The sequence below is a fragment of the Colius striatus genome, chromosome 1 (assembly GCF_028858725.1).
Source record: "Colius striatus isolate bColStr4 chromosome 1, bColStr4.1.hap1, whole genome shotgun sequence".
In the NCBI taxonomy this organism is placed as follows: domain Eukaryota; kingdom Metazoa; phylum Chordata; class Aves; order Coliiformes; family Coliidae; genus Colius; species Colius striatus.
The window spans coordinates 146085262-146097981 of NC_084759.1; the positions used below are offsets into that span (position 1 = coordinate 146085262).

At 41.7% G+C, this 12720-nt stretch overlaps 1 protein-coding gene across 2 annotated transcripts in view; it reads right to left on the reverse strand.

The window, feature by feature from the left end:
- Positions 1 to 12720, reverse strand: part of TMEM178B (transmembrane protein 178B) — a 235207-nt gene that overhangs the window by 103065 nt on the left and 119422 nt on the right. The window lies entirely within an intron of this gene.

Here is a 12720-nt window from a genome sequence, read left to right on the forward strand (position 1 = left end):
AGTCCAGTGCAGGGCCATCAAGATGATCAGGGGACTGGAACATCATTCTTATGAGGAAAGGCTGCACGAACTGGGACTTTTCAGCCTGGAGAAGAGGAGACTGAGGAGGGACCTCATTAATACTTACAAGTATTTAAAAGCTGTATGTCAAGAGCATGGGGAAACACTATTTTCTGTAGTGTCTGGAGACAGGACTAGGGGTAATGGACAAAAGTTTAAACACAAAAAGTTCCACTGAAACGTAAGGAAAAAATATTTTACTGTTCAGATGAGGGAGCTCTGGCACAGGCTGCCCAGGGAGGGTGTGGAGTCTCCTTCTCTGGAGGTTTTAAAAACTCAACTGGATGCATTTCTGAGTGACTTGATCTAGGCAGACCTGATTGAGCAAAGGGATTGAACTAGATGATCTTTAGAGGTCCCTTCCAATTCCTACCATTCTGTGATTCTATGACTGTATGATTCTATAATTCTATGATTTGACTGTGACAACTAGCTGTGTTTAGCTATCCAGTCACACAACTAGAAGAAGCTTCAGTGCACATAAAATGTACCTGCTTACTTATTATTAGCTATATCAGGTCACTGCACACATTGAAGATACCTCCTTAAGTTAGAGACCATTTCAATTTTTTCTGTCCTCTCCTCAAGTTTGCAGTCTTTTTCACGGTACTGACAGAAGCTACTTGAGATCTCACTGTAACCTCTGAGATAACTGCACCGTATCTATGCAATTACACCACTGAGGAGCAGTGGAGGACCTCACAGGATACAACTTTTACACACTACAACTATCAGTCACGTATTTGTTAGTAGTGTACATTGACAAATGAAGACAAAACACACCTCTGTAACTGCCTTTCTCTCCACAGAATTGCAAGTCATGCCTTTATCTGCTGTAATATACTCAGATACATATGCTCATACAGGCACAGCCTGTGGAATGGGGAAAATAATATTTCTTTTTTAATACCTTAGCAGAAGTTCACACACTTTAATTACAAGGTCATATAACCATTCATATGGTAGCTTGATTAATCAACAGATCAATAGTTCAACTAATCATCTGTCACCTTTAATTCTTTCAGGATTATATCTCTTAAGACAAAAGATAGATACATCTTTCAAATATGAAAAAAAAAGCAGATGTATCAGCTGTTTCTCTGGACTAAGTAAGTATTAATGATCACAAGATCCTTATAACCTGTGCTTCTGCATCTTCATAATTTTGAGCAGTACATTCAGTTACTGTATGGAAATAGATACATTCACATTGTTCACTACAAACACCAAGTGTTTGAATGAAGCCACACCTAAAGTCTGTGAAAGATGCTCAAATCATGTAATTGTTTTTTATTGTAATTAATGTGGTAAACTCAGTTCTTTAGTTGGGTTACTTAACCAGAAAGCAATAATCAAACATTGATATTCCCTAAACTACCTCACCATGACTTAATCCAGCAATTACAGAGAGTCTGAATTCTCAGGTTCTGTTGTTATTTCTGCAATTGATTGCCATATATATTTAGAAGAAAAAAAACCGAACTCTAAACCTCCATCCTTACTCTCTCCAGGTTATTCAGCCTGCAGAATGGATGTGTTAAAGCATAGTATGCACAGCAGACATTGCTAACCAGCACCAACAAAATGCAGGATGCATTAACTTGCAGGTGAAAACCTCATATCTGGCTTACAGCAGGAACTGAATGAGGCTCTTGCAAGCACTGAAGGCATTAATTCTTCTGATTTCAGGAAGACAACTGGTTTCCTGTACTGCCATGTCACTCAAAGTAGGAAGAGGATGCACCCTATACATGCTGCCCATGGATCACCCTGGCACAGAAAAGCCAAAGTTCCTATAACCTTATATGGTTCTAAAGGGTTCTGGCCCTGGAAAACAGCAGCATAGTGATGCAGAAGCCCAATTTGAAGACACCTTTGCAAAGGCAAGTCATGCTCTGGAGAAGCTCACAGAATCAGGAAACAGGAGGATCTGTAAAGGACAGGGGTGCAGAGCAGCCAGAGCTGTTCACACAACCAGTTATATGAGATCTTTAACTTATAGGGAAAGAAGAGCACTTGGGGCAGAGGCTGGCACCTCTCCAATGCCAGATGAAAACTGAAATATGAAGAAGTAATGACAGGTGCATCCATCGTCTTTGGATTTCTAACCACCACATTCAGAGTGGAGGGCCCATGGTGAAACAGGCTTACCATGTTTTAAGTGGAAACACTCAATGATGACATTCCTTACAACAGAAATTGCTGCATCTTTCAGTTGGGACCATACTTTAACATGAAGATCAGTGAGGTGAGGCACTACAGAAAGGGTTAACATGGTTCATTTCTAGGGAGGTTGCGTAACGAACAGAGAAAGCAGTAGGGATAGTAAGGGAAACATCTCCAATAAAACTTTCCCACTCCTGCCAAAACATCCATAGGTTGTGTTTTTCAGGAATTCATTTAGTCTGCATAAACTTAATGCAGAATTGGCCAGATGCTTGGTCAGCATAAATCAGTGCAGCTCCCCTGACTTCTGGGTAGCCAAAGCTCAGCACAGGGTACACTCAAAGTGCCAGACATTCATCACTACTGACATAGCACATCACTGCTCACTGAAGTAAAGGTTTTAGTGCTGCTTCAAGACCCACACAACTACAGTACATTTATCTTTCCTGCTGTTCAGTTGTTCTCTGCCTCTTTGAAATTAATGTGCAGTTTTGTTTAACTATTGTTGTAGCAATGTACCTTACTTTTACTTACTTCTGGAATAAGTTACACTTTTTTCATTCATCTCTCCACAAACTCAGCCACTCAGAATGCATACAATCAGTTTGCAGAATGTCTTGTGACCTAGCTGGCTGAAAGGTGTCCTATGAATATCATAAATCATTCTTTATCTGCCTTGGCTTGTTTTATAAATAGCACATCTTAGCTTTGTATGTCTTAAATGCTTTGGCCCATTTCTTTTGTTTAGAGGGAAAAAGCAACGATAAGAATTTGTTTATTAACAGGGAAAGACAGGTATTAATATTTGTGTGCTGTTGCTGAAAGCTGAGTCCCGAGAGGGGCTGAATTTCCAATCTTTTGTACAAAAAACATCAACAACTTTTGCACTAGTCTACCCAAGATGTTGCTTAAAGCTCAGCACACACAGGAAATTTGATGTAAATTAGCCACCTGAGGGTACCAACAGCGACCCATGACTGTAATAGAAACATACTGATTTATCACCAATTGTATCCTGGGCTACATCAAAAGCAGCATGAACAGCAGTTCAAGGGAGGTGATTCTGTGCCTCTGCTCCACTCTGGTGAGACCTCACCTGCAGTGCTGCATCCAGCTCTGGAGACCCAAACATAATAAGTTCACAGAGCTGATGGAGTGGGCACAGAGAAGGGTCATGAACATGATCAGAGGGCTGGAGTACTTCTCCTATGAAGACAGGCTTAGAGAGTTGGGGTTGTTCAGCCTAGAAAAGAGATGGCTCCAAGGAGACCTTATAGCAGCCTTCCAGCACCTAAAGGGGCCTACAAGAAAGCTGGAGAGGGACTTTTTACAAGGGCGTGTAGTGACAGGACAAGAGACAATGGTTACAAACTGAAAGAGGGCAGATTTAGATCAGATATGAGGAAGAGGTTTTTCACTGTGAGAGTGGTGAGTCGCTGGCACAGGTTGCCCAGAGACACTGGGGATGCCCCATCAGTGGCAGTGTTCCAGGACAGGTTGAATGAGGCTTTGAGTACCTGGTCTAGCAACTTGTCCCTGCCCATGGCAGAGAGGTAGGAACTAGATGATCTTTAAATTTCCCTCCAACCCAAACCATTCTATGACACTGGTATTAAAAAGGCTAATTAACTATTTTCTTTCTTCCAATTGCACACTAGATGGACGCTGCTGCTCAGCATCTCCTGGGCTGCTGGAGATATGTCAGCAAATACTCTTGTTTCGTGGAGCTCAGCACAAGAGCTGCTTAAAAGGTCTGCACAGAAGCATAGGGGAATAGCAATATGAGGGGATGGGTTCTCTGCAAGCAAAGGGATAGAGAGTTCAAAGTGTATCTCCTTCCTTCATATAAAGCCGAGCTCTCTTCGTGCATGCACCATTTCTGGAAAACCAGACTTGACTTCATGTGTTTTTCCTTCTCAGTACAAAAAGCCATTGAAATGCTGTAGTCTTATGCAGCATGTTTTGGGCTGATAAGAATAACAGCATGCAGGGAATTTAGTCGTTCATTTCACACAGAGGAAAACAGACTTTGTGGCATATTCCAACTGAAAGACAATCGCAAAGAAGTATGTGAACTCACAGCTTCTAGAGGTTAAAGTCTGACAATTCACCCAGTGAGTTTCACACTGATTAGAGGATCTGAAAGTTTAAAGTAAAAACCTGTGCACTTCTATGAATGCAATTGAAATAAATTGTGAATTACTGCAGTAATTCTCAGGTGGTACAGGACTTGATTGCCTTATATAGTGGTTTGCACCCACACATTGTGAGTATCAAGTAACCATAAAATGCCTGCAGTGGGGGAATAGGGAATGTTGATTTTAAAGCATTTTATATACACACTGCCCTCAACTTACTAGGTATAAAAGTGTCCTACAAGGCAAAGTGGAAAAAAATCAGTTCCTAGAACTCAAAATATATGTCTTTTGTGGCTATTAAGCCCTTTATATTTGCAAATGTCCTGATATTAATGTTTATTCTTACAACCATACCAAAACCCCATTCTAAGTCCCACAAGGCTCTGGAATACCTGAAGCCCACTCTCAGGCATTCCCGTTCACCCTCTTTTTTCAGTTTATAATCTTTCCATTCTTTTGACTTGCTTTTTTTCTCTGGTATATGCAGAAGACAAGCTCACCCTCTGTGTTTTCCTTGAAACCATTCTACATCCACAGCATTACCTCACACAAAGAAAACTTTTATCTATCCACAAAGATGATATGAGTGGCTGCACAGGTGAATGGTAATAGGACAGTAAGCCTTTCCTCTGAGGTCACCAGAAAGAATCCAAATCATCTCAACACAAAATGAAAGTTGTTCCACTTCGATGGCTTTGTGGTCAACTGTGAGAAAAGACTTAGCAGTTTCACAACAGACTGAGCTCCATGTCACAGAAAACAAATAAGTAAAATACTTAAATGGAAAACAGTGCAGTCTTCTGATGTCAATGCTACCACCCAATAATGAAATCAAATCTGAAAAACAAACTAGTTTCTCACCTTTTATCTCCTAGATAAGGATGGAGGTGCTCTGGTGGGAGGCAGAAATGTGTATTTCTGTTGCCTGTGCTGTCCTCATTCTGAGTAAAAGCATAGGACTAAGTGTCTGGGGATGTAAAGCCCACACTAAAGCCACCACAAAAGAGGGGAAGAGATGAAGCAAATGTAAGCAGAAAGAGTACCTTGCTCCCCACACAGTAGCAGCCCAAGAAGGAGCTGAGGACACTTCCCTGTAACATCAGCTCCTGCCTACTCAGTTTTTTCTTGCTACCAATGGACACGCAAACTTCTACGATAAAGCTCTTTACATGTCAGAGAGCACCAGAAGCAAAAAGAGTCATTTATAAGCAGTCAGCACCCCTTACAAAGCTAACTCATTTCACATTTTTACATTATCCAAGCTCATCTTTGAGATAACACTTGCACCTCCAGGCTAGAAATTAAAACATCTTTTTTTCTCTCCCTTTTATTTCACTGGCTTTGAAATAAAAACCCTAAAAACCACTGTGAGAAAGATAGATGCTATGGCAAATACACACTGAAAATGTTAAGAGTTAACAAAAACACTGGCTAGGAATAGGAGATAAAGTTAAGGGCAATGACCTTTTTTTTGCTCCTGGAAATGTAGAACAAAGGTTAGCTGTTCTACTAACCTTGATTGCTGTTATTTCTTGACTCTTCATGGCCCAAAGAAGACCTTGAAGCAAAAATACTACTTCAAATCTCATGGCCTGTTTGAGGTGTTCGTTCTTTGAGAACATCTTCCTTTCATCAGATACAAAAGAGACATGAATGAAGCCAGTTATCCCATCAAAAACCAGAGCACACACCCACACACTGGGCTTGGGGTGCTTGGAGCATTCTGGCAGCCATCATCAACAGTTAGGCAATTTATTTCTCCTGTTATATCCTTTCACATTAACCACTGCCTGCCCAGTTGGACTGCTATGAAGAACAGGGCCAATGCTTAATCCCATTAGCCATCACAAACTAAAATCCCAATAAAACAGGACAGGAGAATAATGCTGGAAGGCATGTTGAGATGTCACTATCCTAAAAAGCACCCTGAAGTTGACTGTAAAATGGAAAAGGAAGCAAATCTTGCATATCACTCCCCGCTCCCTCCCCAAGGCCTTCAGATTCATTCAGGCTGGTGTGGTCTCTCTGAATTGTGTTCTTATTAACAGCAGCAGTGACAATCTGCTTTATGTGTCTCTGAGCTCTGCTTGATATTGGAGACTTGCTTTCAAACAGCTTTTGTGCAAGAGGCTTGCTTGCCTCTTCTTAGATCTCTGTCCTTAAATGAAATTGTAAGGTGAGCAGGACTGTACTGAAAGAAAACCATTAAACCTCTTTCTGCTAGAAGAAACACTTTAAGCTAAAATGACTGTCAGATCAGGAAAAAAACATCCACTTTGATAAGCTGGTAATTAAACAGCAAGCAAGCTGGTGAGGCAATGTGATCGGTGAACCATGCTGGCCAAGATGTTACTGTCAAGTGAGACAGCAAGTTTTAAAGGCAAATTCTGCTGATCACCTACTTAAAAGAAAGACAGAAGATGCCACACATACACAACAGCAGAGGAGAGATCATGTGCAGAAAAAATAGCAAGAATCCTGGTCTTACAAGAGAACCCAAAATACAAGGAATATGCCAAAGGAATGGAAAAACTGAAGCAGAGAAATGTCTTTAGTGTTTTATTGATTTTGTCACATGTCTTGTGATGTGTGAGCTGAAGAGTAACTAACTTGGAATTCTTCAGACAGTGTATTATTTCAAATGTCCCAGGGCAATAAGCCATCAGCTGGAGCAATTATAGACCTGAAGATTTGGGAAGAGGTGGGTTTACATGACACATTTTGTGAGGACCAGAACTGGCCCTGGAGGCCTAAGACACTTGGCAGTGATATGTGCCAGAAGAGTCAAAGAAAGGGATAGTAAAGAAATCTATGTGTAGCAACAATCACAGCAGCTCAGCCTGTGGAAACTGAGCAAAAGCAGATGGGAGAATCTGTAAGAATCAGGCCTGTAAAAACAACCAATTTGCATTAATGTAGTTGTTAAGCTTTGCAGAGCTCTCTCACCCCACCATATTTGCTAATGCTGCTGAAGCTGTTGCTAACAGTCTTTCCATCTCCTTCCTCAGCACCAGTACCTGATGTAAACAACAAGGGACATCCAGGGACCCTTTATTTCAGGGTTGAAACCCTTGCTCAGGAAATGGTGATGTGCTGACACTGCACAGTCCCACATGTCTGCCAGGCAGGAGTGTGGGGTCTGGAGATGCCACGCATTAGCGTTGCTTTGGCACACCACAGGGTCAACCATGAAAGAAGTTACCACAAAGTACTAGTGGTACAGTTGAGAAAGAATGCTAAAGTCCAATCTTTCTCCATTTTTTTCCCCTCTTTCTCAGCATGTCCCCAGCCCTTCCCTGTCCAACACAGACTCAGCATGCCAGTCATCCATCAGCATGTACACCAAAGATTCCTCATTCATGGTAGTTTTGAGAGGAAAACCAGAGGGGCATCAATTGCAATCCTCATGATATTACAGATTGAGTATGTGGTTACCCAGATATCTCAGTTATCACCTATCAGACGGAGAGATCAGCACCTTTAGCAAAAGAAAGACAATTTTTTATGGCACAGACTAAAAATAGAAAATTCTATTCTTTCTAACAATATTAGGGTCTAAGAAGTCTACACATGCAACAAAGACTACCACAACTGGTCTATTCCTTATTTAATACAAGGCACAGAGTGTCCAGAACAGGTTTTTTTCAGAAAGTCCAAATGATGGAAAAATTTAACCCCGCCCCTCCACCACTGAAATCACTGACAACATCAAGCACTGACCTCTGACATCAATGGAAATTTGTATTACCTCCAACGGATGCTGGATTAGACTCTTGTTGTGTTATGTGAATTATTGAAGGCAAATAATTTATTTAGAGGTTTATACTGTTTGGGTTTTTTGTTGTTGTTGTTTTCGTTGTTGTTGTGAACAGAATAACTTCTAAAAATATGTTTCCCAGTTGATACTGATGAGCAAAGGTTTAGTGCTGAGAAATCTGACCTACAAAGTGCTTATTAAATGCCTTTCCTGGACCACTGTTAACACTTATGTGATTGATCACTTTCTTCCCATGGAGCTGTCCCAGTTCTCTGAATAAGATGAACATAAATGGTAACAAGTAACAAGAGTGTTTTAAATCGGAGGTTGAAGAGAAGGGGAAGTCTGTCATTCCAGAAGTCTGTCTACTGACAGACTGCATTGTCTTTCAATACAAAATGAATTTTGCTAACAGGTAGCAAAATCATACTTACAAAGAGAGGAAAAAAAACTGTGTTAAGCATGGAAGAGGAATAAATATGAACCAAAATTAAATTTGACAAATTGTTTCTGAAGGGAACAGTGTACATGGCCAACTAAATAATAACTTGTGGTGTGGAATGGGGGTAAAAGGACATCTATATCGATTTCTGCACATGATCAAAGTTCACACGTCGAACGAATTTGTCTCAAAGCCTTCTTAGGTCAGATTCACATATTGAAAAAGATCTCAGCAGTGAATGAGGACAGACCTATACACCTGTTCCCATTGCCAGTGCCAGTGCTCCTTTACCTTTAATTCACAAACACACTATCACTGGGACATTTTGGCACAGTTTTTCATCAGGGCTGTAATAATGGTAACTTTGACTAAGGACAGGAGCTAACCAGTGCCAGTCCCTGTTGCATTTGTAACTTCTGTTTTCCCACTGTAGCTACACAGTGGGGAAACAGTCTCATGAACTCCATCTTAACATATCATTAAAAAGTCAAGTGCCTTTTCTGAGCTCTTCCCATAGTCATAGAATCATAGAATGGTAGGGGTTGGAAGGGACCTTTAGAGATCATCTAATCCAATCGCCCTGCAGAAGCAGAATCACGTAGATCAGGTCACACAGAAACATGTCCACGTGGGTCTTGAAGACCTCCAAAGAAGGAGACTCCACAACCCCTCTGGGCAGCCTGTGCCAGGGCTCCCTCACCTGAACAGTGAAATAGTTTTTTTCTTATGTTTAAGTGGAACTTTTTGTGTTCCAGCTTCATCCCATTACCCCTTGTCCTGTCACTAGCCACTACAGAAAAAAAGGGATGTCCCAACCTCCTGACACCCACCCTTTAGATATTTATAAACTTTAATAAGATCACCCCTCAATCTCCTCTTCTCCAGACTAAACAGCCCCAGTCCAGGATGTTATTCCGACTTACACCAAATACAGTACAAAGCATGTGGCAGAATCTGCTGCAGAACCATGGAAAAGAAAAGTGACTACTGATGGATCATGCAGGATGGAGGAGAAGGACAGGAAAAAACTTTGCAAATATGTAAGGAAACTTCAAAGCTATAAAGTTCAGTCCAAGTTTCAGATCTTTCCAAATACCCATGGATACAAATCTGTAAAATGTAGCTTCAAATTCATAATCCAAACTTCTACAAAACCTCCAAGGATGTTGAGATTTAAGGTGTGTAATCAGGCATATGGACTTCAAAACTTCCTTGTCTCTCTGAAGAGTCAGAAGCATTAACAACGAATAACATTTTCATTATCACTACTACAGTTTCTCCCAGAGCAGGGAGTAGTTTCTCACTCTCCGCTCTTAGATAAGCCACAGAGCTTCTTGAGTGTTGGCTGCTAAACACTTGATTATTATCCTGTGGGCTTCTCCTTGCCTTTTCTTTTGCGTACACTCACTGTGTAACTGCGCAGAGATGGGATATATATTTTGCAGCGTGGTGTTTTAGTACATGGCTCAGCATGCAGAATGCACACTCTCTAGTCTGAGTGTCAGTGTTCCCAGCATCAGGACACAGCTAAATAGCTCTCAGGATAGGGCCTATTAGGCTCCATTGAATAGCCAAGAGGAGCAATAGATTTCATAAGTGAAAACATTTACCAGGTGGAAAATACTCATCACTGGATTTGAGCAGGAAGGCATATGGCTCTTAAAATACTTCCCAGTAGTTATTAAAAACAAAACAAAACAAAAGGTAGAAAGACACATTTGAAATAATTCTCTGTGGCTTCACTGCAGAGAAGATGCATACCCCAGAATCCAGGGGTCCACCTAAGTGGGGAAACCACTGCAGCTCTATCATTCCTATCTGCCCAGGTTTGGACCCCAGGGAAAAAGAATGAATTGGGAAACGACGTCTGTGCAAGCCTCACCATGACATACATCTTCTACACTGACAAAGCACCCATTGCAAACAGCTATAAAGGGTTCCTGATCCCAATGTTTAGACACATTGGACTAAATCTTACTCCTTTTATACTGAGCTTTTTATCTGCAGTCCAGAGGCCTAACTTTAGCTATTCCAAACTTCCAACTGCACATGCTGACTCCTAAGATGCACAACAAAACACTTGAATCCACTGAGTAAGTTGGAAAGCAGAGGTGGAAAACAAAGGTATTAGGAAACACTGCAGTTGTACAACTCAGAGATGCTTCCTGATCTAAAGCTATTTCAATGCCTTTACTCATAAAGAGAAGCTTTCTAATACTTACACTAAATTTGAGAATCTTTTGTGCCTCACTGAGTAAATTTGCATGACATAGGACTAACTTATTAAAGGCAGAATGGCCCTACTGAATATTTTTTCTTTGTCTTAAACTTCCTTGGGACTGCTTTAGCACAGAAACACATCATTTTCTAGACCATGAGGCTGTTGAGATTAATTTCCATTTATTGCCAGTATGAGTACTCAGACAAATACCAACAGATAGCAGGAGGAAAGCTATAGGGATCTTTTCAGGGCACCTAGTAGATCTAGATTGAGGGGGATCTTCTGCAAATTTCCAGGACAGTCTGTGTGTGCAGGGTGAAAGAGAGGGTAGAGAGTTCATGCTGGAAGCATCTGCACCAGCAGGACCTGCAGCTTCAGCAGCAGGGACACAGGGACTCAAGGAATCTGCCTTCAGAAAGAGCTCTATCTAAACAGAGCTGGAGTAGAAGGCTGGCTCCAGACAGGGAGGGATAAGTAGCAGCTTGGAGACAATCTGAAGGAAACATTGAGAATATCAGGGTCAAGAAATTAAATCTGTGAGGAGACTGTGAAGTGCCGAAAACCAACATCCCATGTCATTGGCGCCTTCTACAGCACCCCTGGAGAGGAGGCAGCAACGGTGCCCCCACAGAGTTGGCACCCTATGTCCCCAGGGAGAGGGACTGATGGAGAAGGAGCCCTCACTGCCTGGCCCTACTTTCTGTCATACATATGAGTGTGGCGTCAGGGATGTAACCAGCCCTCTGACACCAGAGCTCAGCGCAGCACTGCATTCCCAGAGGAGCCTTTGCCCTGCTGCTGCCAGTGTGGAGACAAGCCCGCCACGTTTCCTGAGACAGGGAATTACACATTTTTATACTGACACTGTCCCTACTTTGGGCTTTTAATCTTTTTACTGTTGATGCCTGTCTTTGCTGAGACTAGAAGTCCCATGTTCATATGACAGTGGTCTCATTTCAGGATTTATTAAGCATGCTTAAATATTAAATAGTCAATAAATGCCAAATCAAGAAAAAATATTAATTTAAAATGTAATAAAGAGCTTTCAAGTCAGCAAAAGCCAATGATACATGAACTCCCACTCAGGGAAGTACACTGGCCTGATAGCACCAGAACAGAAGCATTGTTTCAGTTTCTCTTGGCACTTTTTTAAAATGGTCTTTTGTTTTGATTTCAGTCTCATGTTCATCCTTCTTTTAGGAAAAAAAAGAAACAAAATAGAATCACACACAAAATGCATGTAATAACCCACCTCCCCAGCACAGAAGCCATCCCAAGCCAAAAATTTTTGAATGCCTATCTTGGGGGTGCACAGGATGTGACAGGGCAGCACCAAGAAGGCCAGGTTTTGTCATGTCACTATCAGCTCCAGACGTGACTGTAGCATGGTAGGAGAGTCCAGGCTCTGCAGCTTGCCTGCAGGCTGTGCTCAGCTTCTGCCATCTCGCAGTGGATGCAATCAATACCAGGCATCACTGAAAATCCCACAGCTGATGTGAAAAGGTTGAGGAGCACAATGCTGCTGCTGAAAGAAAAGGTAATGCTTTTCATACGGCTCTGCCTGTAGTGTTTGAGGTACTATGTTCTTGCTCTTCGCTTTTGCACTCTTATTGATATGGCGAAGCTACCATACCCTTTAAATTCAGACCATGATTATCCATGCCATATATAGCCCTTGGCTGCAGTTAGGTTTCCTTGAGAATGTATGGGAGGCCTAAAAAGGAGAGATACTCGATAGAAAAGTGTCATGCCAGAAAAAAGCCTTTCTATGAAGATAGTCTGCTCAACAGAGGACTATGGCTAGCATGTAGTCTGAACAAATCACTGGAGATCCATGGTGAGACTCCAGCCACAGCTGTAGTTAGAATCCCACGCTGGGGTGAGGAGAAGGAAAAACACATGCAGGGTTTAGACTTTGGCTAAGGCTCTTGCTTTA